The sequence below is a fragment of the Miscanthus floridulus genome, chromosome 16 (genome assembly GCF_019320115.1).
Source record: "Miscanthus floridulus cultivar M001 chromosome 16, ASM1932011v1, whole genome shotgun sequence".
Classification (NCBI taxonomy): domain Eukaryota; kingdom Viridiplantae; phylum Streptophyta; class Magnoliopsida; order Poales; family Poaceae; genus Miscanthus; species Miscanthus floridulus.
In genome coordinates, this window is record NC_089595.1 from 12,573,123 (window position 1) to 12,597,911 (window position 24,789).

The 24,789-nt window shown below is 45.9% G+C and overlaps 1 long non-coding RNA gene and 2 pseudogenes across 1 annotated transcript; 2 read left to right on the forward strand and 1 right to left on the reverse strand.

The window, feature by feature from the left end:
* The window catches only part of LOC136510289 (LRR receptor-like serine/threonine-protein kinase RGI1), a 120,655-nt pseudogene that overhangs the window by 7,575 nt on the left and 88,291 nt on the right, over positions 1-24,789 (reverse strand).
* On the forward strand, positions 376-1,069 carry LOC136514431 (uncharacterized). The gene is made up of 3 exons (XR_010773651.1): positions 376-542; positions 630-722; positions 818-1,069. It is a non-coding gene; the product is annotated as an uncharacterized lncRNA (long non-coding RNA).
* Positions 20,198-24,389, forward strand: LOC136514428 (disease resistance protein RGA2-like; annotated as a pseudogene).

Consider the following 24,789-nt stretch of genomic DNA (forward strand, 5'->3'; position numbering starts at 1 on the left):
GGGGAGATTGAGAAAAAAAAAAGTTTGGGAAAGAGCCCTTTTATTATAACAGTTTCTAGGAAAGAATGATGGATTTTCTGGATCCACTGTAGCAGTAAATGACTAGTAGATGCTCTTACCATGCGATCATGTCTGTTCACTTGTTGATTTCAGCCAGAACTTATCAGTCATATTATAGTATTTTTCTTTCCCAAGAAATCAACCGTACAAATAACACCGACGGCTTATTGAAACAGCGAATAGGCTGATAACAGTTTCGGGGGAAAGAGGATGGATTTCTACGGCGAAAAGCAATCATGCTCTCAGCGGCCGCCGGGGTCCACCACCCAACTCAGAAAGCATCATCGTCCAGTAGGTCCTCAGTCGCAATCTGCTTCCGCTCTGCATCCGACAATCTTCCTCTTTGTTCTCTCTCCTCTCTCTCTCCGTTCGTCTCCATGGGCGTGAGAACTGAGAAGTGAGCAGTGAGCCAATGACCATCGACCGCCGCGCACAACCCGACTAGGGGCGGGAGGCCTCTCGTCGCCGACGACGTGACCGAGGTAATAAGGATGATCTCGGAATCCAATCATGTTTCCCCTTCTCGTTGGGTTCGACCTCCTGCTCATTTTCTTCATCACCTGATTCAGATCTGTAGGCCTCTGCATCCTGAAGCTGTTGGATCCCAAAAAACCCATTTCTTCTTTCTCGTTGGGTTGTAGCCTCGCCGCAGTTGAGTTGAGGTACTTAATCTGCTTTGGTTTAAGCCCAACACGCACAATCCTGTTTTGGATTTGCGAAACTCAATGTAACCGCATGCTTTCAATTTCATCCGCAGGGGTTTAGTTTAGGCAAGAGTTTCTTTGACATAATGAGTGGGATGGAGGCTGCTTTAGCATCTGGAGTGTTGAAGGTTGCTGGTGACAAGCTAGCACTACTGGATTTAGGTTCTTCGTCGAGTGCCTGAGGTATTTGGCAAATGTCAAATTGCACTCGGCAAAGCCAAAGAACACACGACAAAAATTGATCGGCAAAGTCCTCTTTGCCGAGTGTCTTTTATCGGGCACTCGGCAAAGGCTTTGCCGAAAACCCCGGGGGCACTCGGCAAAGAAAAGCGACCATTGCCGAGTGCCAACCCTGCAGGCACTCGGCAAAGATTTTTTTTATTTTTTTTTTAAAAAAATTCATTGCCGAGTGCCCTTTATCCGGTGCTTGGCAAAGTTTGATTCTTTGCCGAGTGCCTTCTGGCCGGCACTCGGTAAAGTTTGATTTTTTTAAAATTCTTTGCCAAGTGCCCTCTGGCCGGCACTCGGCAAAGTTTGATTTTTTTTAAAAAAAATTCTTTGCCGAGTGCCATGGTCATGGCACTCGACAAAGCTGGAAAAATGGGCGGCACTCGGCAACGGGGTCCTTTGCCGAGTGCAACACTCGGCAAGTGACGCAAAAAACGGCAATTTTTTTTACATTCCATCATGACAAATAAATTCATACAAACATATATCACATATATATCTCATCCATCACATATATATCTCATTCATCACATATATATCTCATCCATCACATATATCTCTCATCCATCCACGCATCCATCCGCACATATCACATCCATCACAATATATATCACATATATAATAATAAGTGCTTAAATCCATCTAAATAAATCCATAAGTCCATCAAAGTCCACAAGTGCATCACACGTATATCACAAGTCCATCACCAAGTGAACAACAAATGAAAAAAAAATACAACGTGCACTCATCTCGGCCATTGCGACTGTGGTGAAGGTCCAGATCCATCATTCGGAGGTGCGTGAGGTGGATTATTCGAACCACCGTCAGATGGAGACTTGCACAAAGAAAAAAAGATTACATGTGAGACAAGATTATTTGGATAGCTAATCTAGGAAGGTAGATGTCATACAAGCAAAGCACAAGCGAAAGTAAAAAACTTTCATACTCACAGGAGTAGCTGGAGCTACAGGACGCGGAGGCGGAGGTGGAACCAACAGCCTAGCTGACAGAGAGAATCCCACACGTTGCCCAAGCCCTCGTAGGAACTCCGTAATGTCTGTCAACCTCTGCGCCTGGGCCTCCCGCTTCGTCCTGCTCGGCCTCCAGCTGGGCCGCCCTCCTCTGGGTGCCTGGCCTCCAGCTCCTGACGTTGCCTCATTTCTTGTTTCAGCCGGGCATGCAATATTTCACTCCAATATTTCAGTAATGCAAAGCTAATTAAGTTGTGTAAAGATCAATGTATGACGAGTAAAATAGGACTAACCTCGAGTGCGTCGACCCAGTGCTGTGCAGCAGTCGATCGTGTGCGAATGGTCGGGCTCTCGCTCGTGCTCCGTGCTCGGATCTAGAAGAGAGAGTAGAGGCCGTGTCGATGACGCCGTTGCCAAGCCAGAACCGCCCATGCTTCTTGCCTTGCCCCGCCCCTCATGACGGCCTCTCCATCGAAGTCCTGGGTGCTCGGATCGTGATCTGACCCATAGAGCGACCTCGCCATCTCAGTGTACTCACTGATGCGGGAGTGGACGCTCGGGTTCGTGTATACCTCGGGCGGGTCCTCTAGGTTGAAGGAGACGTCGGGACATCACCTTGCCCTTGTGGGCCATACACCATGCCTGTAAGTCCGAGCAAGCCTGACCACTATGTGACGCCAACTGCGAGAAAGACAGCACGATGATTAGAAATCAGGCAGAACTGAGCGTCACAATAGATAAATAAATTCGCGTACCCATGCTTGTTTGTATCCGGTGAGGGCAGCGGCTGCCTTGATGGTGTGTTGGACCTTGCATCTGCAAACGACGGTCCCGGGCATCCCTGTGCATCTTGAGGTACTCCTCCATGAACCATCTCTCCACCATCATCGCCCAGCACCCGGGATACGTTTGACACCACCAGGGAATCATCTACACGTCATCAAGTATTGGACATATAAGAAGATCAATTAAACCAACTTAATCTCAAAACGAATCAATATTAATGTTCTTCATTTACCTCAAGGTACTGCTCCCGGGTCAGCTGCATCTCTCTTGCGTCTTTCTTGGTTTTCCTCTCTCCAAGGTTCGACCCGTAGTAGGTTACGATGGCCTGGATACGCGCCTCGTGATGCATGTCGGTGACAAATTTTTTACAGGCTTTGGTAGTCACTCCTCCGCCCTGGCCTCAAATCCCTCCTCGCATATGTAATAAGTCTGCATACAAAAGCGATGTATCCATTCATTATTTCAAGAAAAGTCCAATGAATGCGATGTATTGAGCAATGTTGTGCGAGGGAGACTTACCCAAAACTCTGTCTTCACCCGCGCTGTCTTGTTGGGGTACTCCGCATCGATGGCGACGGCGTAGTGGTCAAACGAGTAGGCCGACTCTGTCTTTGATGCATACGTGACAATACCGAGGAAGTATTGCCTGCACAGAAGACCTAGGATGCCGTTGACTAGCCATGTGCTACTACTCGACACAACCACCCAGTTCCTGCACAAGTGATTAAGAAAAATTATTAGTTTTTTCATCATATCATATGAAGTAGTGGTGATAACATATAAAGTTACTTACTTTTGCCCTTCGGGCGAATCACTGGGCGTCGGTGAGGAAGCGGAACCTATGGGAGGCTCACGGGACCTCGCAAGTAGACACTCGAAGAGGAGTCGGAGGAAGCGGAACCCGTGCCTGCCGCCTCCCCCTCGTCGTCCTCGTGCGGCTCGTTCGTCTGCCGAACTAGCTCCTCGTTCGACTCATCCACGGGTGCCACCTCCTCCCTCCAGCTCCTCCTCACGTGGCGTGGGAGGAGACGGCCCCCTCCTACGGCTGGCGGTCCTCCTCCTCCTATCTGATCTCTCCGCCGCCCCCTCTGTCTCCTCCTACAGCCGGCGTGGTCTTTGGTAAATCAAGTTCACAGACCTATGACGGTCGCCCGCTATCTTTGTTCAATCACCTGCAATAAAAAAGAAAAACAAGACGTAATTAGAAATAGGTGCAAAATAAACAAAACATAATTACAAAAAACATAGTATTACATGTATTAGAAATAATCTTCATGATTGAGATTAGCTGGATCATAGGTCTCGTCATCACTATCAACATTGTCCAACTCATCAACACTATCCGAAGGAGGAATGTTGTCTTCATTGTCATTGCCTAAACGTAATCGCTCAAGCATTTGTATGTCCTTCAGATTTCGCACCTCGTCTCCAGCGTCCTCGTCATCATCCCTTTTATTGTCTACTTCCATTCCTATCTCTTCGGTTAAGTCTATGTCAAACCTCCCTTGTAGCCCATCTTCTTGATAGAACTCTTCATCATATGTGTTTGGGTTGAAGTTGTAATCTTCATCGTTTGGGACATGTAGTTTACCGTGTGGCGATACCTTATGCACAATAGATCAACCCTTAAGATGCTCGGCGTCTTTGCACGCGTATGACGTATAATAACCTGGACGACCTGTTGAGCCACAATGTAGACATCTTTTCCTGGATAGACGGAATCCTGTCGAATCTCGACTAGCCCAAGCTTAGGGGTCCGTCTCGCTACTCCAAGATGAAACCAGTGGCATTTGAATATGACAGGAGTAGAGGTTTCCACTGTACAAATAGGCCAAATTTATTATGTAGAATATACTGTCAGAGACCGTGGCATCTTAAATAATAGTCGTTTTCGCTTACCAAGAAACAACTCTGACTAAATATATATAAAAATATTAATATTTATGGTACAAAATTAATACCATTAGATAGATCTTTGAATTTATTTTTATAATAAATTTATTTGGAGATACAAATGTTGCACATATTTTCTACAAATCTAGTCAAACTTACGGCACGGAAACAAAAAAACGACAAATATTTAGTTTAGATTAAACTCTATCCCTAACTCTCAATTACAACTCAAACCCATTTATAACTAAACCGTACCCATATATTGGATATATGCATAACTGACACCATTTACCTTGTTAGAGCGTCTCCAACGGACCATCTCATTTTCCTAAAAGTTTGAGATAAAGGAGTCTCAAAATACAAGAGATGGGTGCTGTAACAGTTCTTCTTCATTCCTCTCTTGACACATGGGACCTACATATGTCAGTAGGTTACTATTTCTCTCTCTTACGTGACAACGCGAGTCAGCTTGACGATGAGTGTGCTTGCGTGGAGGACGAGCACGACCGACCGCGAGGCAATGCGAGAGGCAAGCAGCGCGACAAGACGGCGAGCAGCTGTGGGACTGGGGCGCAACGGGGGCGACCAGCGAGGTGGGCATGGGCGGAGGTAGGTACTTATGTGGCAAGGTTTGGCTGTTGCCATACCTAAAATTTGAACAAAAGACTAGTAGTGTGTGTGTGTGTATATATATATATATATATATATATATATATATATATATATATATATATATATATATATATATATATATATATATATATATATATATATATATAAATGGCCGTTGTACGGCTGGATCTAGTGGCTAGCTTGTGCCTGGTGGACCTGATGGAGTGATAAATTGGTGATCAATCATCTACGTAATCTTTGTTTAGTAAGGTATTTTAAGTGAATGCTTTAGTTTTTATTTCCAACTTTTTTTGAAACAGATTTCCATTTTATTTGCTGATTACGTACTAATTGATCTTTACGCCCTGTTCGCTTGGCTGATAAGCCATGGCTAAAAGTACTGTTGGCTGATTTATTATGAGAGAAAAATACCGTTCGTTCACTAAAAAAGTATGAATTATAAGCCAAGCGAACAGGACGTAGGATTCCGCCAGAGCTCCTACGCAACTGGAGGTGGGCGAGGCCTGGTGAGTGGTGAGTGGTGAGTGGTGAGTGGTGAGCGGTGACCGACCAACCACGGGTGGTAAAAAACGGCCTGTGGACTATGGTAGGTAGGAAAAGGGGCGGGTGGGCAATCCCCTTTCTCTTGTTTAGGGTAGAGGAAGATTTGGGGAGATTGAGAAAAAAAAAAGTTTGGGAAAGAGCCCTTTATTATAACAGTTTCTAGGAAAGAATGATGGATTTTCTGGATCCACTGTAGCAGTAAATGACTAGTAGATGCTCTTACCATGCGATCATGTCTGTTCACTTGTTGATTTCAGCCAGAACTTATCAGTCATATTATAGTATTTTTCTTTCCCAAGAAATCAACCGTACAAATAACACCGACGGCTTATTGAAACAGCGAATAGGCTGATAACAGTTTCGGGGGAAAGAGGATGGATTTCTACGGCGAAAAGCAATCATGCTCTCAGCGGCCGCCGGGGGTCCACCACCCAACTCAGAAAGCATCATCGTCCAGTAGGTCCTCAGTCGCAATCTGCTTCCGCTCTGCATCCGACAATCTTCCTCTTTGTTCTCTCTCCTCTCTCTCTCCGTTCGTCTCCATGGGCGTGAGAACTGAGAAGTGAGCAGTGAGCCAATGACCATCGACCGCCCGCGCACAACCCGACTAGGGGCGGGAGGCCTCTCGTCGCCGACGACGTGACCGAGGTAATAAGGATGATCTCGGAATCCAATCATGTTTCCCCTTCTCGTTGGGTTCGACCTCCTGCTCATTTTCTTCATCACCTGATTCAGATCTGTAGGCCTCTGCATCCTGAAGCTGTTGGATCCCAAAAAACCCATTTCTTCTTTCTCGTTGGGTTGTAGCCTCGCCGCAGTTGAGTTGAGGTACTTAATCTGCTTTGGTTTAAGCCCAACACGCACAATCCTGTTTTGGATTTGCGAAACTCAATGTAACCGCATGCTTTCAATTTCATCCGCAGGGGTTTAGTTTAGGCAAGAGTTTCTTTGACATAATGAGTGGGATGGAGGCTGCTTTAGCATCTGGAGTGTTGAAGGTTGCTGGTGACAAGCTAGCACTACTGGATTTAGGTTCTTCGTCGAGTGCCTGAGGTATTTGGCAAATGTCAAATTGCACTCGGCAAAGCCAAAGAACACACGACAAAAATTGATCGGCAAAGTCCTCTTTGCCGAGTGTCTTTTATCGGGCACTCGGCAAAGGCTTTGCCGAAAACCCCGGGGGCACTCGGCAAAGAAAAGCGACCATTGCCGAGTGCCAACCCTGCAGGCACTCGGCAAAGATTTTTTTATTTTTTTTTTAAAAAAATTCATTGCCGAGTGCCCTTTATCCGGTGCTTGGCAAAGTTTGATTCTTTGCCGAGTGCCTTCTGGCCGGCACTCGGTAAAGTTTGATTTTTTTTAAAATTCTTTGCCAAGTGCCCTCTGGCCGGCACTCGGCAAAGTTTGATTTTTTTAAAAAAAATTCTTTGCCGAGTGCCATGGTCATGGCACTCGACAAAGCTGGAAAAATGGGCGGCACTCGGCAACGGGGTCCTTTGCCGAGTGCAACACTCGGCAAAGTGACGCAAAAAACGGCAATTTTTTTTACATTCCATCATGACAAATAAATTCATACAAACATATATCACATATATATCTCATCCATCACATATATATCTCATTCATCACATATATATCTCATCCATCACATATATCTCTCATCCATCCACGCATCCATCCGCACATATCACATCCATCACAATATATATCACATATATAATAATAAGTGCTTAAATCCATCTAAATAAATCCATAAGTCCATCAAAGTCCACAAGTGCATCACACGTATATCACAAGTCCATCACCAAGTGAACAACAAATGAAAAAAAATACAACGTGCACTCATCTCGGCCATTGCGACTGTGGTGAAGGTCCAGATCCATCATTCGGAGGTGCGTGAGGTGGATTATTCGAACCACCGTCAGATGGAGACTGCACAAAGAAAAAAAGATTACATGTGAGACAAGATTATTTGGATAGCTAATCTAGGAAGGTAGATGTCATACAAGCAAAGCACAAGCGAAAGTAAAAAACTTTCATACTCACAGGAGTAGCTGGAGCTACAGGACGCGGAGGCGGAGGTGGAACCAACAGCCTAGCTGACAGAGAGAATCCCACACGTTGCCCAAGCCCTCGTAGGAACTCCGTAATGTCTGTCAACCTCTGCGCCTGGGCCTCCCGCTCGTCCTGCTCGGCCTCCAGCTGGGCCGCCCTCCTCTGGTGCCTGGCCTCCAGCTCCTGACGTTGCCTCATTTCTTGTTTCAGCCGGGCATGCAATATTTCACTCCAATATTTCAGTAATGCAAAGCTAATTAAGTTGTGTAAAGATCAATGTATGACGAGTAAAATAGGACTAACCTCGAGTGCGTCGACCCAGTGCTGTGCAGCAGTCGATCGTGTGCGAATGGTCGGGCTCTCGCTCGTGCTCCGTGCTCGGATCTAGAAGAGAGAGTAGAGGCCGTGTCGATGACGCCGTTGCCAAGCCAGAACCGCCCATGCTTCTTGCCTTGCCCCGCCCTCATGACGGCCTCTCCATCGAAGTCCTGGGTGCTCGGATCGTGATCTGACCCATAGAGCGACCTCGCCATCTCAGTGTACTCACTGATGCGGGAGTGGACGCTCGGGTTCGTGTATACCTCGGGCGGGTCCTCTAGGTTGAAGGAGACGTCGGACATCACCTTGCCCTTGTGGGCCATACACCATGCCTGTAAGTCCGAGCAAGCCTGACCACTATGTGACGCCAACTGCGAGAAAGACAGCACGATGATTAGAAATCAGGCAGAACTGAGCGTCACAATAGATAAATAAATTCGCGTACCCATGCTTGTTTGTATCCGGTGAGGCAGCGGCTGCCTTGATGGTGTGTTGGACCTTGCATCTGCAAACGACGGTCCCGGGCATCCCTGTGCATCTTGAGGTACTCCTCCATGAACCATCTCTCCACCATCATCGCCCAGCACCCGGGATACGTTTGACACCACCAGGGAATCATCTACACGTCATCAAGTATTGGACATATAAGAAGATCAAATTAAACCAACTTAATCTCAAAACGAATCAATATTAATGTTCTTCATTTACCTCAAGGTACTGCTCCCGGGTCAGCTGCATCTCTCTTGCGTCTTTCTTGGTTTTCCTCTCTCCAAGGTTCGACCCGTAGTAGGTTACGATGGCCTGGATACGCGCCTCGTGATGCATGTCGGTGACAAATTTTTTACAGGCTTTGGTAGTCACTCCTCCGCCCTGGCCTCAAATCCCTCCTCGCATATGTAATAAGTCTGCATACAAAAGCGATGTATCCATTCATTATTTCAAGAAAAGTCCAATGAATGCGATGTATTGAGCAATGTTGTGCGAGGGAGACTTACCCAAAACTCTGTCTTCACCCGCGCTGTCTTGTTGGGGTACTCCGCATCGATGGCGACGGCGTAGTGGTCAAACGAGTAGGCCGACTCTGTCTTTGATGCATACGTGACAATACCGAGGAAGTATTGCCTGCACAGAAGACCTAGGATGCCGTTGACTAGCCATGTGCTACTACTCGACACAACCACCCAGTTCCTGCACAAGTGATTAAGAAAAATTATTAGTTTTTTCATCATATCATATGAAGTAGTGGTGATAACATATAAAGTTACTTACTTTTGCCCTTCGGGCGAATCACTGGGCGTCGGTGAGGAAGCGGAACCTATGGGAGGCTCACGGGACCTCGCAAGTAGACACTCGAAGAGGAGTCGGAGGAAGCGGAACCCGTGCCTGCCGCCTCCCCCTCGTCGTCCTCGTGCGGCTCGTTCGTCTGCCGAACTAGCTCCTCGTTCGACTCATCCACGGGTGCCACCTCCTCCTCCAGCTCCTCCTCACGTGGCGTGGGAGGAGACGGCCCCCTCCTACGGCTGGCGGTCCTCCTCCTCCTATCTGATCTCTCCGCCGCCCCCTCTGTCTCCTCCTACAGCCGGCGTGGTCTTTGGTAAATCAAGTTCACAGACCTATGACGGTCGCCCGCTATCTTTGTTCAATCACCTGCAATAAAAAAGAAAAACAAGACGTAATTAGAAATAGGTGCAAAAATAAACAAAACATAATTACAAAAAACATAGTATTACATGTATTAGAAATAATCTTCATGATTGAGATTAGCTGGATCATAGGTCTCGTCATCACTATCAACATTGTCCAACTCATCAACACTATCCGAAGGAGGAATGTTGTCTTCATTGTCATTGCCTAAACGTAATCGCTCAAGCATTTGTATGTCCTTCAGATTTCGCACCTCGTCTCCAGCGTCCTCGTCATCATCCCTTTTATTGTCTACTTCCATTCCTATCTCTTCGGTTAAGTCTATGTCAAACCTCCCTTGTAGCCCATCTTCTTGATAGAACTCTTCATCATATGTGTTTGGGTTGAAGTTGTAATCTTCATCGTTTGGGACATGTAGTTTACCGTGTGGCGATACCTTATGCACAATAGATCAACCCTTAAGATGCTCGGCGTCTTTGCACGCGTATGACGTATAATAAACCTGGACGACCTGTTGAGCCACAATGTAGACATCTTTTCCTGGATAGACGGAATCCTGTCGAATCTCGACTAGCCCAAGCTTAGGGGTCCGTCTCGCTACTCCAAGATGAAACCAGTGGCATTTGAATATGACAGGAGTAAGAGGTTTGGAACCATAGAATGATAGTTCGTAGATTTCTTCAATTCTTCCATAATAGTCGAGTCCATCAGTGCCGAGCGTAACAACTCTACTGTTTGTGGTTTTTCGATTGGGCCGACTCTGCTCGTAGCTTGCTGTGTGAAAACGATATCAATTCACGTCATAACCGGTAAATGACTTGACCCTAACGGCACAGCCATTTGTAACCTGTCTTAGCTCGTCACTTATAGGCGCATCAGTTTGGGCTTTCTGTTTGAACCAACAAATGAAATCGGAGCTCTCTGGTCCTACACCCTATGAAAGAAGGGTATCATTTTCTTGCGGGGTAGGTTGCCTTGATCCATGCCAGGATTGATGAAGAAATTCCCTGTACCAACGAGAAACAAGGGGGTTGGACGAAGAAACAAGGACATACGGCGAAATGAAACAAGTTTGTTCAGAACTTACCTAATGAACGGCTGCACCTCGACAAGGTTGGTCAACACATATAGCATGATACTGCGCCACTCTTCATTTTTCAATTGCTTAGTGGTCGATGCACTTGCGCTTTCGAGTTGCCCTTGGAAAAGGCTGAGGTTTGATTCATTTTCGCCAGTATTGTAACGAGGGGGTGGATTATAAATGCTATGAAGGTTCTCAGTGTAGTATTTCTCTATGAAGTTCGACACCTCCTCTACAATGTATGCCTCTGCAATGGAAGCCTCAATTTTGGCTTTATTTCTACATTTTTTGCGAAGAGTCTTCAGACATCTCTCGATTGGATAGCACCAACGGTCCTGCACTGGTCCCCCCATCCATGCCTCATACAGGAGGTGCACAATCAAATGCAGCATCAGCAAGAAAAAGCCAGGTGGAAAGATCTTCTCTAACTTACAGAGCAACACGGGTGCCGCTTTTTCCAACTCATTAATGATGGTCCGAGAGAGCTCCTTGGCATAAAGCTGACGGAATAAGTAGCTCAACTTTGCCAGCACTTGCCAGACATGCTCCGGGACATAGCCTCGAACCATCGTCGGAAGAAGCCGCTCAATCCATATGTGGTAGTCATGACTCTTCATCCCGTTGACTCGCAGAGTGCCTAAGTTCACTCCCCTCTTTAGATTTGTTGCATACCCATCAGGTAACATTATCATCTGGATCTATTCAAGTACTTCCCTCCTTTGGTCCTTTTTCAAGACGAAATCGGCCTTGGGCCTTCTCCAGGTCTTGCCACGACTAGGAGGTTGTATCTCTTGATTTGGTCTATCGCACAATGTTGCCAGGTCCACTCTAGCCTTAGGGTTGTCCTTAGACTTTTCAGTGTCCATGAGTGTTGCCCAAAGTGCCTCAACGACATTCTTTTTAGTGTGCATTACATCAATGTTATGTGGCAGAAGAAGGTCATCGAAATAGGGGAGCCTCGTCATGCCCGAGATATGAGTCCACATATGTTGCTCACCATATCCCACAAAACCACCTTCTTCATTGGGCACGAGAGCATCTATTTGAGCATGAACCTCAGCACCAGTCATCATCCGCGGTGCAGGGTTTGTCACTTTGACACCTTTCATAAAGTTCTTGATATCTTGTCTGAATGGATGGTCAATAGGTAGGAATTGACGATGTCTGTCGAACGACGAATACTTGCCACCCTTCTGCAACCAAATGAACCTCACACCTTCCTTGCATATTGGGCATGTGAACTTCTCGTGAACACACCAGGCGTAGAATATCCCATACGCCAGGAAGTCATGCAGGGAGTAGTGGTACCAAACGTGCATTTTGAAGGTTGTCTTTGTAGCTCGATCGTATGTCTATACCCCTTTGTCCCAAGCACGGACCAATTCATCAAACACGGGCTACATGAACACACCTATATTATTCCCTGGGTGTCCATGAATTATCAACGACAAGAAGACATTATGTCATTGAAAGGAGACACCGGGGGGGGGGGAGATTAAGGGGATAAGGAAGACGGGCCAACATGTGTATGGGGCAGCCATCATTCCATAAGGATTGAACCCATCTGTTGCCAGCGCAACACGTACATTACGAGCCTCATCTGCTTTGTCACGATGTTTGTCATTAAAGCGGATCCAAGCTTCACCATCGGATGGATGTACCATCTTGTCAGGATTGTACCGTTTGCCATTTTTGTGCCATGTCATCTGTTTCGCGGATTCCTCGGTCATGTATAGTTGTTGGATCCTCGGTAGGAACGGAAGGTACCGTAGGATTTTCACGGGGATCATAAGTTGTCTCTTCTGGCCATCATCAGAGTCTACCTCTTGGTACCTGGAGGATTTACAGTTTGGACATAACTTTGCATGCTCGTGTTCTTTCCTAAATAGGATGCACCCCTTCGGACAAGCATGTATCTGCTCATACGGCATCTTAAGTGCACGAAGGAGTTTCTATGACTCGTACATGCTCTTTGGCAGAATGTGGCCCTCCGGAAGTAGGGTGCCAATCACGGCCAACATCTTATCGAAGCCTTCTCGACTCAAGTTTAACTCGGACTTCAACCCCATTAAGCGTCCAATGGCATCCAGTTGAGACACCGTTGATCGATCGTGAAGGGGTTTCTGTGCCGAGTCCATCATGTCGTAGAACGCCTGTGCGGCTACCTCCATCTCCTCCTTCTCACGTCTCTCATTGAACTGTCCTTGCTGAAAGTCATCTAACATGTCTGCTACCCCAGCATCATCATCAAAAGCCTCCACTCGTGGTCTCACCACCTCCTCTCTCATACGATGGGCTTCACCATGGTGGATCCACCGGGTGTAGTCCGGCGTAAATCCATTCTTCACAAGATGTTTACCCATTTCCACCTTGTTTACCCTTCTCCTGTTTCCACATTTGCTATAGGGACATAAAACTAGGCAATGTCCTTTAGCAGCCTTGCCAAATGCACTGTTTAAGAAAGCATCGGTCTTGTTCATCCATTCCGTGGTGTAATCACTCTGACTTCTCCAACCCGTGTACATCCACTGACGGTCATCCATCCTCTAACATATGTATCAACGAGTAATGTAACCATCAATTGCATCTACATGGTGTTCCTACTGTCTAATAGGTGAGGATAGGTCCTAATCCCACCCGCGGATGCGTAGATAAGGTTAGTCTCCATGGTCTACTCCTATCCGAGATAGAATTTTGGCAGCACCTCCCCGCTGTTCTCCAGATACACGTCTTGCCAGGGAGAGTGTGTATCCGGAGAACAACAGGGAGGTGATGCCAAAACTCTGTCTTGGATCGGAGCAGACCATGGAAACTAACCCATCTACGTATCCGCGGGCTATCAAAAAACGTGGACAATCCAAAACAGATACGGTCGTAGATATGCAAAGATCTGCATACCTTCAACCGTATCTTTTTGAACGGGAGACGCCTAACTGGGTTACGCGATCTACGACCATGATACGGAAAGAGGGGTTATACCTAGGGTGGCGGCGGAGTCAGGCTAGCGGTGCAGGCAGACCCGCAACGGCGAGGAAGACGATCGGGTCGCCGAGATACTCCGGCTCGGCTATGACGGTTCTTCTCTGCAAAAAAAGAACAAAATATTATCTCAGTTCAAAATTTCGGCAGAACCTCCCCTACACGGTGAGGTATCCAAAACCTGCAAAAAAAACATACGGCACGATGGCCGACAACCACATATACATATGCATTGTAGCAAGCACCTAAGTATGTATGCATATTCTGATCTTGTGGGCCCCAACAGACAAGCAAAGATTATGTACTAGATATGGCATCCCAGTGCACACAGCGTTCAGCTGAGAACCTGACACTTTCCTCTGAAACCCAGAGGACCCAAGTCGGTTGTGCAAGGTCATTGGAACATCCAGCAATCAAAAGGCATTGTAATATTAGTCACCCACAAACTGATGAAATATCAAGCACTGTCACTGCTTCCGTTGCCGAAGCTAACAGAAAACATGCTTGGGGATTACGACGCCATGCCGCCATCCATCGTGCAAAATGCGTCGACGGTGACGGCGGGCCAGGAACAAGCATGGTGACATGACAATGTTGCTGACAGTGGCATAATGTAATGCCATATTGGTGCTTGGCAAGCAAGCAAGAAGACTGAAATTACTCATGACTTGCCATGCGGAAATTTTCTACTGTATGCAATCTTAAAAATGGAAGGGGCGAAACAACTGAATTCACATATGCATCAATCAAGTAAAACAGCAGAGTTGCATTCCCTGATTGCAAATTTCTCGCCACACGAGGAGGCACAGCTCACAACTATCTGCTAATCAAAAACCTGTACAGAGACCTCATGCACCAAGTTCACCATTGATTGAACTACCTAGGTACTGGAACCGGAGTACTATAAACCATTAGCTTATCACGCCTCTTCTGAATTCAGATACTACAAGCTTTACCCTATTTCTATCAGACAAAGGGAACATGAAAGAGATGAACAAGGGATTACCTAGGTACTGCGCGGGAGGCCGGGCGCCGGAGCCTGCGTCGTCGGCGCGAGGGGGCGGGCGCCTGGTGCGGGACGCCGGGGGCCAGCCGCGGGAGCCTGCGTCGTTGGAGCCGGCCGCCGGGCGCGCACAGGGCTGGAGCGGACGGCAGCGGTCACGGCGTCGGGCTTCCGGGGCGCGGGCGGCGTCGAGCTTCCGCGGCGGCGCGGGAGGCCAGCAGGATCGCGGGGACGGCGCGCGGTAGGCCGGCGTGGACGGGAGAAGGCACCGGGCGCCGGCCAACAGGGGTGCCGGCCGCCGGGCGTGCGCAGGACCGGCTGGGACGGGTGTGGGCGGGCGGCGCCGGGGGCTGCTGTGGGCGGGCGCGGGAACAGCGGCCTCGGCGGGTGTGGGCGGGCGGCGAGGCCGGCCGGCGTTGTGGTGTGCGCGAGACCGGCGGTGTGGTGTGCGCGAGACCAGCGGTGTGTTTGACTGCACGCGTGTGTGCGGCCGGGTGGGGATTGGGGTGGTTAAAAGGGAGGTTTGCCGAGTGCCAGATCGTGGCACTCGGCAAATGTGTTTTCCTTTTTTTCAAATCTAAACCCTAAACTACACTGCATCGTATTTTTTTTTAAAAAAAATACCACTTTGCCGAGTGCCGAGTGGAGAGGCACTCGGCAAATATTTTTAAAAAAATTTGGCACGCTCTTTGCCGAGTGCCTGGCAGCTGGCACTTGGCAAAGAGCATGTTTGCTGAGTGTCAAAAGATGACACTCGGCAAACCAATTTTTTTTTGTATTTTGACCTCCAAACTTTTTCTGTAGTCCTCTTACAGTACTTGATACTCTATGTCGAAATTTGGTACATTTCCCGAACTGTTTGCTATATTTAGTTACTTTATTTCATTTAATTGAATTTTTTCGGAAAATGCAAATTTGAACTGCATGGCATCGAATAATGGAATTTAATGATTAAAAAATGATATTCATGGTATTGAGTGTAGTGTGAGGCCGTATCTAGGAACGGTCCCAAAATTTCGAACATCTTGTTCACGAAACATGACCACGAACTTGCGGACGAATTGTTTTTACATATGGAGATGTCCTGGTTTGTAAGTATCGTACGTGATAACGTGCACCAAACCTTCTCAAATTTTTATTACATCCTCCACATACGATATCATGACATCTCGGCAAGTTTCATGATTTTCGGACTTCGTATGCATTTTATAGAATTTAAAAATAATTCGTCCGCAAGTTCGTGGTCATGTTTCGTGAACAAGATGTTCGAAATTTCGGGTCCGTTCCTGGATACGGCCTCACACTACACTCAATACCATGAATATCATTTTTTGAATCATTAAATTCCATTATTCGATACACGTGCAGTTTAAATTTGTATTTTTCGAAAAAAATCAAGTAAATGAAATAAAGTAACTAAATATAGCAAACAGTTCGGGAAATGTCCCAAATTTCGACATGGAGTACCAAGTACTGTAAGAGGACTACAGAAAAAGTTTGAAGGTCAAAATAAAAAAAAATTGGTTTGCCGAGTGTCATCTTTTGACACTCGGCAAACAGGCTCTTTGCCAAGTGCCAGCTGCCAGTTACTCGGCAAAGTGTTCCCTTTGCCAAGTGTCCGTGGGAACACTCGGCAAAGAGCGTGGCCAATTTTTTTTAAAAATGTTTGCCGAGTGCCTCTCCGCCCGGCACTTGGCAAAAAAAACTTTGCACAAAAAATGTAATTTTTTTAATTCCTCCCTTTGCCGAGTGCCGAAGCTGTTAGGCACTCGGCAAAGACATTTCAAAAAAAATATTGAATCTTTGTCGAGCGCCGTGTCAGGGGCACTCGACAAAGTATTTTCTAAAAAAAAAAATCTTTGCCGAGTGCCCAACAGCAGGCACTCGGCAAAGAAGGACGTGGCCGAACACCGTTACGCGGGGCAGCCTATGCCGAGTGCTAAGCTTTTGCCGAGAGCCTGGCACTCGGCAAAGAAGTCCTTTACTGAGTGCCATTTTTTGCCGAGTGCCCGGCACTCGGCAAAGAATTCTTTGCCGAGTGTAATTCTTTGCTGAGTGCGGCACTCGGCAAAAAAGGTCTTTGTCGAGTGCTCGATTTTTTACATTCGACAAAGCAGTTTGCACTCGGCAAATACTTTATTTCCGTAGTGTAGTTTCACTGTTAGTCACTGAGTTTGCTGTCATAACCGGTGTACAAAGATATCTCTCCTAGCTCCAGGATATACACGCAGATATTACAGGCTGGCTGTCGGCAGCACGTGACAGAGCAATACTGATTGAGCCACAGTCTCGCTGGGTTGTAAAATTGAAAGATGAGATGATGACAAGAGTGCTATAGCTGGCTGCTTCTGTGCAAAACCAAAGGCATTTGCATTCCGATACAAGATGGCTCATAAGATCAAGGCAATCAAGGTGAGATTTGCTGCAGTCGTCAAGCAAAGAAGTGACGTCAATCCTGAGCTGGATCTGAAAAAGGACAGCCACGTCAGGTTACAAATGAGTCGATTTCTGCGCTTAAATAAACTAGTGGGTCCCATTGTGAATAAACAAAACTATGGCTGGCCGATGTCCGCAGCTATTCCTTCCCATTGCCAAATAAAAAATCATTTTTCTTTTGCTATCGCTCATCTCACAAGCAAAGGTGCGGTCCAGCCTCCTTTTTTTATCCGTGTGAGTCGACTTCCATAGATGAATCGATTCATTCTCTCTCTTCGGATGAGTCGCCTTCTGCAGTGGTGATGGGTCGATTCATTAGCTCACCACTAGAGAAGCCCTTACAACTCAAACCCATTTATAACTAAGGGTGTTTAGATACCGGCTGCTAAAAATTAACACTATGTTTGGGTACTAATTAGAAAAACTAAACATGAACTAATTTTAAAACTAATTGTATAAGCGGTGACTAATTGACGAGACGAATGTATTAATCCTAATTAGTCCTTGATTAGCTTATGTTTACTGTAACATCATATAAATCATGGTCCAATTAGAATTAACAGATTCATCTCGTTAATTAGTCACCGCTTATGTAATTAGTTTTGAAATTAGTTCAGGTTTGATCCTTCTAATTAGCATATAAACATAGTACTAATTTTTTTAGCACTAAAGATTCAAACAACCCCTAAACCCTACCCATATATTGGATACATGGCATAACTGACGCCCTTTACTTTGTTAAAGCATCTCCAACAGACACGACATCTCATTTTCCTAAAAGTTTGAGATAAAGGAATCTCAAAATATAGGAGATGGGTGCTGTATCAGTTGCTCTTTATTCCTCTCCTGACACATGGATGCGTGTGTGTGTGGAGGTCAAGCACGGGCACGGGCGCACGGCCGGCAGCGAGGCGATGCGAGAGGCAAGCAGCGTGGCAAGACGACGAGCGGCTGGCGCTGGGGCGCAACGGGCGGCGACCAGCGAGGTGGGTGAGGCCCGGTGACTGACCAATGACGTGTGGTAGAAAAACGTCCTGTGGTAGGTAGGAGAGGGGATGGGTGGGCAATCCCCTTTGTTTTGGTCGTGTTCGTTTCTCTTATAATCTGTTTTTTTCAGCTTGTTTTTTAGCTGGAACAGTGTTTTTTTCTCACAACAAATCAGCCGGAACAGTGTTCGGCTTGTTTTTTCAGCGAAGCGAACGGGGTTGTTTAGGGGAGAGGAAGAATTTGGGAGATTGAGAAAAAAAAAGTTTAGGGATCTATTGGAGCTTATTTTTCTTGCTTAATTAATCCCTTCTATAACAGTTTCTAGGAAAAGAGCGCATCCACCGTAGTAGATGCTCTTGCCACGCGATTTCTGAGGCGAAAAGCAATCATGCTCTCAGTGGCCGCCGGGGACCGGGGTCCACCACCCCAACTCACAAAGCAAAGCAAAGGAATTGGTCGATGATAATTGTACAGAGGTCGTGTAAGTGAATAATTAAGTTAGGGAGCATCGAGAGATATGACAATTATAGTTAAACTTTTTTTTTTCAAATGTCGTTTTCAAGTGAAAAGAGAGCTTAATTCTTACAATGAAAAAGATTGTTACTAGTGCAGGTTATCTTACTAGTTTTTAAAACAAAATAGCATGTGTCCTCTGCCCTTTCTTCTTTTTTCTCGAACCACCGATCAAACACAAATGAAAAAAGACAGTGCACTTCAAAATTTGCTTCGGCTCACATCACGGGTGGTAACTCGTGAGAAGACTTAACACCGGTCAAGCTCCACTACTTTTGAGCAAGCTATGAAATACTTCTGGCGGCTATCTTACATGTGGCTCAGGTGATTTCCAGCCTTTCCGTGATACAATAAATTCTTCCTGTTACGGTGTTACCTCGAGCTATACCTTGCGATATTAGTAGACTTACTCAACGAAGCAATAGCTTCCGGAGTAGACTTCTTTATATTCTAAAAAATAGATATAGGATTTTTTTTCTATATATATCATATATCTCGTGAGTTAACTTGGAAGGTGTAGCCCATGACTTCTCCCATTTTTAGGCACGGGGATTGGAGAACAAGGCCACATCGTTGTTTCCATCAATGAAAGAGGTAGGAGAAATACTCCAGTCCACATCTCATTTTGCAAGTCATCTTGGCCCCAGCGGCGACCATAACATCAGATGGGACACTTGCCCTGAAATTCCAAGTCCAGGTCGTCCTTCCACTGATACCATCGCTACCAGCTGGAATGCTTGTCCAACGCAAGAGAGATTTTTATTGTTCTTTGTGGAGCTACCAGTTGTTACAGTCTCAGCAGAAATTTGACTTCCAAGGTTTCTGAGGCTTTTTCTAGTTTTGCACTTGCTTTCGCTAAAGGGGAGGCCTCTCGTCGCAGACGACGACGCGACCTGAGGTAATAAGGATGATCTCGGCCGGAATCCTGTTTCTCCTTCTCGTTGGGTTCGACCACCTGCTCATTTTCTTCATCACCTGCCTCAGATCTGCAGGCCTCCTGCATCCTGAAGCTGGATCCCCGCCGCAGTTGAGTTTAGGTACTTAATCTGCTTTGGTTTAAGCCCAACACAACACGCACAATCTAATTCCTCACATCTCCTCCCGCTTTCTCCCCTGGTCAGATCTCCTCACGTTTTTGCTGTCAATCCTAGAATTTCTTCGATGACCAACTCACACTTTTTGGTGTCAGTCCCAGTGAGCGTCAAGCATACTGATCAAAGGCCCTCCTTCACCTCTTTCACAAGAAGAAGAAGAAGAACAAAAAGCCCTCCCTCATCTGGCGGCATCAAAGTGTCATCCTGTCGTTGCTCTACTGCTGCTACTATGTGTGTCCTTCACCTGGTATGCAAACTAATTTCCCATTTTATTTTCACGCCGATCGATCTAATAGATCTATTTTCCTGCATCCAAACGACTTTCTGTGTTACCCATATAAGATATTTGACTCCCAGAAAAGCAGATACAGTTCGAAACATATACGAAATATAATCTGCAAACCACTAATGTTGTCACACGTCCGATCTGGGGGTGACATATGTTAATTGGTAACTCTCAGATATTTTGTCGGCCGTTCATTTATTCCAGAGTTGAGAATTATTATTGGAACATTTCTGCCACCACATTTCCTAAAAAATTATTTTCCTAAAAAGACATTACTGCTGCCACCGTAACTAGTTTTGGATTTGCGAAACTCAATTGTAACCGCTTGCTTCTCAATTTTATCTGCAGGGGTTTAGGCAAGAGTTTCTTTGACATGACGAGTGGGATGGAGGCTGCTTTAGCATCTGGAGTGCTGAAGGTTGCAGGTGACAAGCTAGTTTCACTGTTAGCCACTGAGTTTGCTGCCATAACCGGTGTAAAAAGGAATCTCTCCGAGCTCCAGGATATACACGCAGAGATTACAAGCTGGCTGTCGGCAGCACGTGACAGAGCAATACAGAGTGAGCCACAGTCTCTCTGGGTTGTAAAATTGAAAGATGTGGCTTATGACATTGACGATGTACTACAAGAAGTCCAGCTAGAAGCTGAGAAACAGAAGATGGAAAGAGATGATGACAAGAGTGGTATAGCTGGCTGCTTCTGTGCAAAACCAAAGACATTTGCATTCCGATACAAGATGGCTCATAAGATCAAGGCAATCAAGGTGAGATTTGCTGCAATCGTCAAGCAAAGAAGTGATGTCAATACTTTATTTCCAAGGGATGAACATGTTGGTACTGGGTACAGGACAGTTGGAGAGATGTCCTGGTTGAGCAAGGTTCCAGAGTCCAAAATACCCCTTAGGGATCAAGAAAAGGATGAAATCATATCTAAGCTTGTAGAATGTAATGCTGGAGAGAACAGCATGATAGTTTCTATCGTCGGATTAGGGGGGTCAGGCAAAACTACTTTGGCCAAACACATTTGCCATGACGTCAACATAAAGGAGCACTTCGGAGATGAAATATTCTGGGTCCATGTGTCTCAAGAGTTTGATGTTCAGAAGCTCATCGGCAAGCTATTTCAAACAATTGTTGGAGATAATTCAGATCGTCATCCCCCGCAGCACATGGTCCAAAAAATCTCCGAGAAGTTGAGCAATAAGAAGTTTCTTCTTATCCTTGATGATGCTTGGCATGAGGACAGACATGACTGGGAACAGTTCATGGTGCAGCTAAAATGTGGCACACCTGAAACAAGGATTATGTTAACCACTCGTGATCGAAAGGTTGCAGAAGCTGTGGAATCAGGATATATATTTGAGTTGGCATTCTTATCAGAGTCTGAGAGTTGGAACTTATTCCTGAAGGGTTCTGGGTGGGCAGAGCAAGATTTGAGCTCCGATGATGTACAAGTCGGAAAAGAGATTATCAAGGGATGTGGTGGGGTGCCGCTAGCAATTCAAACTCTTGGAGCAGTCCTTCGTGACAAGAAGCAAAAAAGTACGTGGAGGGCCATAAGAGATAATAATTTATGGAATGTTCAGAGTATAAATGACAGAGTGTTTGCATCCTTGAAGTTGAGCTATATTCACTTGGCAGATGAACTGAAGCAGTGCTTTACGTTTTGCTCCATATTCCCGAAGGGCTATGGAATCCAGAAAGATCGTTTGATTGCCCAATGGATAGCTCATGGATTCATCAATGCAATGAATGGAGAGCAACCCGAAGATATCGGAAGAGACTACTTAGATTCTCTTGTAAAAGTCAGGTTTCTTCAGAAACCTTATGAGAGCTGGGATACTGATATATACAACATGCATGATTTGATCCATGATCTCACTCGACAGATACTAAAGGATGAACTGGTGACTTGTGTACCAATTCATACAACAGAAAAATTTACTCATAATAGATATTTATCTTTGACTTCATTCCCTGAGAATGTTGACAAGGGATTATTTGACAAGGTCCGTGCTCTATATATCTCTGAAAGTAAGCCATCTTTTGATACCACAGTGAAGAATAGTTGTTGTATGCGCAGTGTTGTTTTGGACTATGCAATTGATACTCCGTTTTCACTATTCATATTAAAGTTTGAGTATCTTGGGTATCTTGAAATCCACAATGTTAGTTGTACAACAGTTCCAGAAGCTATCTCAAGGTGTTGGAACTTGCAGTCACTCCATTTTGTTAACTGCAAAGGTTTTGTGACATTACCTGAGTCTGTTGGAAAGCTTCGGAAGCTAAGGACTCTAGAGTTGCGTCGGGTTACTGATCTTGAGAGTTTGCCTCAGTCCATTGGTGACTTTTATGTTCTTCAGTCCTTGCAACTATATGCCTGCAGCAAGCTCCGAGAGATACCAAGCTCTTTAGGTAGAATTGGAAACCTATGTGTACTTGATATAAAGCGTTGTTCATCTCTGCAACAACTACCGTCAGACATCATTGGGGAGTTCAAAAACTTGCGAACTCTGAACCTTTCTGGAACCAAAGTTACCATGCTACCTCAATGGGTTACATCGATTGATACTCTAGAATGTATTGACCTTAAGGGATGCGAGGAGCTACGGGAGTTGCCTAAGGGCATAGCAAACTTGAAAAGGCTTGAAGTTTTGAACATAGGGGGTTGTAGTAAACTGTGCTGCTTACCATCAGGGTTGGGACAACTGACCTGTTTAAGAAAGCTGGGATTGTTTGTTGTTGGGTGTCGTGCAGATGATGCGAGGATCTCAGAGCTAGAAAACCTTGATATGATAGGTGGTCGCTTGGAAATTGCCAACCTTAAGTATTTGAAGAATCCAAGTGATGCAGAGAAGGCTTGCTTGAAGCGGAAGAGTAACATACGACACTTGGTGCTGAACTGGTCTTTAAGTGATACCGAAGAAGAGTTGGTATCAGATATGGAACATGATTGGGGTGTGCTGAACGCTCTTGAACCACCATCGCAAATTGAGTGCTTGGAAATCTTTGGTTACAGAGGCCCCTGCTTGCCAGGATGGATGATGAAGCAAAATGATTCTTCATATAGTGAAGATGGCATAATGCTGAAGCAAACTATTGCATCCCATTTTCTTTGTTTAACTTGGTTAACGCTACAAAGATTTCCAAACTTGAGGCATATGAGAGGATTTGTTGAGTTGCCTTCACTGAAGACCCTTGAGCTGGACGAAATGCCTAATTTAGAGGAGCTGTGGACTACATCAAGTGGTTTTGAAACTGGGGAGAAAGAATTGGCAGCACAATATCTTTTCCCTGTCCTGTCCAGTCTACGAATACGTGGCTGCCCGAAATTAAATGTGAGCCCCTACTTTCCACCATCGTTGGACCATATGTATTTATACAGAATCAATGCGCAGCTGCTATCCAGGAAGGTTCTCCCGTCAGCTGCCCAGCATGCATCGCCTCAAGAGGCTAGATGCTAACTGGAAGTTACAGGATCATCATCTGGCTGGGAAGCTGCTGCAGCACCTCACTAAGCTGAAAGAGCTGTGTAATTTACTGTGTGCAATGACCTGACACAGTTACCAGAGAGCATGCGGAACCTCACCTCTCTCGAGCGTCTCATCATCTGCGGATGCCCCGCCGTCGGCACGTTGCCTGACTGGCTTGGGAGAACTGCATTCTCTGCGACGCCTTGAACTGAGTACGGACGATTGAAAGCAGTTCCCAGAGGCGATTCAGCACCTCACCTCGCTTGAACATCTCCGCATTATATCAGGTCCTGCACTGACGGTGCTGCCGGAGTGGATTGGACAACTCTCTGCGCTTCGTGAGCTTCGTATCGAGCATTCCCCTGGCCCCTTCTCATACCTACTCTCTCGAGCGTCTCGGCATTTCATCAGGTACTGCACTGACGGTGCTGCCGGAGTGGATTGGACAACTATCTGCGCTTCGTTCACTTCGTATCCAGAATTCCCCTGCCCTTCAATACTTGCCCCAATCCATACAACGCCTGCACATTTATGGTTGCCCTAGTTTGGCGGGACGTTACAAGCGAGGGGCAGGGCCCGACTGCCACCTTGTCAGTTACATTCCTAGGGTGTACTGTACGGAGTAATTTGATTTGGAGGGATGAGGAGCACATGTGTACAGAGTTTGTATCTATAATAATAATAATAATAATAATCATAATAAAGATGTTTGTTTCCGGTGCACTCAGCGCCTCCGCTCCCTTGCCTCATTTCCCTGTTCATCCACAGTGAACCTCTTGTGGCCGTCCGTTCAGAGATGCCGGCAAACTTCTTGTGACCATGTGTTTATTTTAAGCCCATTAGATTATTTCGTGCGATATACACACGGTTAATATTCAGTACTTTCTGCCAATGCAATGGGATCACCTTAAACATTGCTATAATGTGGTTCGAAGCCAAATTTTATGCCTTGAGGATAACTAGGCTCAGATTTATGGACACGTTTACCATTTCCTGGACTGTGCAACATTCCTTTTTTTTTTGATGTGCACAGACAGGTACCAAAGTATTAGGCACAGAAATCCTTTTAAGCACTCAATGATATTATGGACTGCCAGAAAAGC